We start from the raw sequence: 3,308 nt of genomic DNA on the forward strand, positions 1-3,308 counted from the left end.
TCATTTCTGCCCTGGACAAGATCTGAGAGGAGGCCTCAGTTGAAATGGCATAGGCCATGCCCCACTGTGGAGACAGGAGCACAGGGGAGCTGGGACAGGGCCAAGGGGCAGCGCTGCTGCCATCCTGCTGCAGCAGAGCACCGTGTTGTGTGCTCCTTTCAGCCCTCAGCAGTCAGTGGTGCGCTCAGGAGAGGGCTGGGACCTGACTGCTGCTCTGAGCAGCACCACTAGAACAGAGCGGTACATGCTGAGTTTAACTTTGTGTTGTTTTTTTCTCCCAGGTCCCTTTAAGCCTTGCGATCACTTGTTTGAGAGCTGGATCATCCGCCTGGGAGTCTGGGTCGTTGTTCTGGTCTCAGTGCTCTGCAATGGACTGGTCATTCTGGCTGTCTTTGCCTCTCCCAGCTACCTCTCTCCAGTTAAGTTCATCATCGGCTCCATAGCCGGAGCCAACATGCTGACCGGCGTTTACTGCAGCATGCTGGCACTCGTTGATGCGCTGACCTACGGCCAGTTTGCCAAATACGGTGCCAGATGGGAGACCAGCGCGGGATGCAGGGTGACGGGGTTCCTGTCGGTGTTTGCCTCCGAGGCTGCCATCTTTCTGCTGACGTTGGCTGCCGTGCAGTGCAGCATTTCAGTCTCCTATGTGCAGGCCTATGGAAAGTCACCTTCCTTAGGCAAGGTCAAGGCCGCTGCCTGTTGCTGCCTGTTGCTGTCCTCTGTAGCTGCCATTCTGCCTCTTTTCTCCATTGGGGAATATGGAGCATCCCCTCTCTGCCTCCCGTATCCCATCCCGGATGGGAAACCTGCCACCCTAGGCTTCACTGTGGCCTTGGTGATGACAAACATGCTCTGCTTTTTGACTATCACGGGCACCTACATCCGACTCTATTGCAACCTGCTGAAGGGGGAGTTCGGTGCTATCTGGGACTGTGCCATGGTCAAGCATGTGGCCTGGCTGATCTTCACCAACTGCCTCCTCTACTGCCCAGTGGCCTTCCTCACCTTCTCCTCCACACTCAACCTCTTCCTCATCACCCCAGAGGTCATCAAATCCGTCCTTCTGGTGGTCCTGCCCCTGCCTGCCTGCCTGAACCCCTTGCTCTACCTGCTCTTCAACCCCCACTGCAGAGATGACCTCCGCCTGCTGAGGCAGAAGGGCCAGGACAAGGGGAGCTACCCCCAGTCCTGTGGGGCCGATGACATGGAGAAAAGCTCCTATGACTCCACCCAGGCCCTGGTGAGCTTCTCTGACATCGACCACATATTCGAGACGCCTGAATCCCTGGGAGTGCACCCCATCCTTGACAGCTACAGCTTCCCCTCCATGACGCTTGTCCCCTGCCAGCAAAGGGTGGGCACCAGGGGGAAGGAAAGGGGCTTCTCTGAGCACTGTCCCTGCCTCAACGACAGTGAGGTGCTGATCGCTGCAGAGAGTCGAGATCCAGCCGGCAGCAGCCTCCGGATAGCCTTCATCCCCTCCCCGCCCACACCGCCCTACACATCTCACTTATAAACCTCCTCTGAGTAGCCGTGCCCAACAGCCCCACACCACACACTGAGGGCCAGCCCCAGTGCCGAGTGGCCAGCAAGGTGACAGCAGGCTGCTCCACGTAAAGCACCAGTACAACCCATCTACCCTCAACCCCTGTCATATCTGCCTGGGCAACCGGCACCGCTCTGCCCGCTGCCACTGGGCTGGGAGGGCTCTGACTGAGCTCCAGATACTCAGGGCTGGCCATGGGAGGAGACAGCCCCCGTGCACGAGTGTTTATCCTGCTAGGGACTGCCTGGGACACAGCCCCACCAGCTCAGGACATGGGTCACGGAGACCTCCTCCTCCTCCTCCTCCTCACCCTACATCGCCAGCCCGGAGGAGGCTGCAGCAAAGCCAAGCGCGTCTTCTCAAGGCAGAGACATCTCAGCAAGCAAAAGCCATTGCTCTGTGGCAGAAACACATGGAAGCGGTCAACTGCAATGATGTGGCCACCCACAGGGACCTCAGACCTTGTCCTCAAGGACATGGGTTTGTGTCTGCCCCATGCCATCGGCTGGAAGAGCAGAGGAAGTGGGCTAAAAGCAGTGTATCAACATGTGCACCTGAGGTTTGGATCGCCTCCATTTTGGGAGGCTCAGCTTCATCCACTGGCAGCCTCGTGGGTTGGGCAGGACCCTCACTTTCGGGTGATGCCAGGAGCTGAGGATGCTCAGCCCCTCTTTCAATCTGGCCCATGGTTTCTAACAAGGGGTCTCTGAACCCTAAGGCAGTCAAATCCAAACACTTCCCCAGAGAAATGTACGTGCTTTGCCTGAGGTCTCTTGGCAGCACCTGGTCAGGGCACCCAAGGAAACACTGGGGTCCCTCCACTTCCATCACCCCTCCACACTGCTGCACACCCAGGGGTCTCCTGCCCACGGCCACCAGGCTTCTGGTCACTGGAAATGGGGACTAGCTCCCTCCCTACCCCAAACCTCCATCCTGAAAGCGACTGTTGGTTCTTGGGTACACATCCTCCACACAGAATGGCCATTTTGGGGACTGCATTTGCCCTCCCCTATTTTAAGAGCAGCTCGCGTAGAAGGAGGGAACAGAAATCAGCCTTGTGGGATGATGGCATCAGGAGGACATAGGCCACTGGGAACAGTCTCAAATCCACTCCCTGCAGCTCAGGGATCTCCCAAAACCATCCTCTCCATCACAAACTCTCCCACTGCCACCCAGGGAGGCCACGGTCAAAGCTCAGGCCCTGGATCTGCTTTGGATCTGCTGATGTTACTGCAGCTGTGTAAGTCGTTCATTCTTGTGAGATAATAAATGAGTCCCATTGCTGATCAGTGCCTGGCTTCTTTCCTCTTGCATGTGAAAAGCACCTTGCTGGTTCATTCAGTAGCGGGCAGGCTGCCTCCCACAGCCAAACCAGGCGGCTGCTGCTTGGACGTTGTCTGTATTGGCTGAGAGAGGACTGGGAAATTGCCTTGTGTCCACATGAGCTGGCACCATCCTCCCAGCTTTTCTTCAGAGGGAAGAGCCAAACCGCCCGCCTTCATGCAGCAGAATCGCACCTCCAGTGTCCCTCTCCACACCCCATGGGCAAGACCCACTTGGTTGCACCCCTGAGGTGCTGCTCAGCTGCATCTCGTGGCCACATCCATGAGCAGAACAGAGTCTGCTGCATAAAGGTTTAAGGACATCACAAATCCAATCCATGTGGGGCTTCCCACCCCTTCTCTCTCAGATGCCGTTGTCTCATCTGTGCTAGAGCACAGCACAGAGCAGTGTGATCCAACTGAGCCCCACAGCGCTT

At 57.1% G+C, this 3,308-nt stretch overlaps 1 pseudogene; it reads left to right on the forward strand.

Moving 5' to 3' along the window:
- The first annotated feature begins 244 nt into the window (after positions 1-244).
- Positions 245-1,519, forward strand: LOC104548017 (annotated as a pseudogene).
- The last annotated feature ends 1,789 nt before the right edge of the window (positions 1,520-3,308 follow it).

This window comes from Mesitornis unicolor, unplaced genomic scaffold (assembly GCF_000695765.1).
Source record: "Mesitornis unicolor isolate BGI_N332 unplaced genomic scaffold, ASM69576v1 scaffold14481, whole genome shotgun sequence".
In the NCBI taxonomy this organism is placed as follows: Eukaryota; Metazoa; Chordata; class Aves; order Mesitornithiformes; family Mesitornithidae; genus Mesitornis; species Mesitornis unicolor.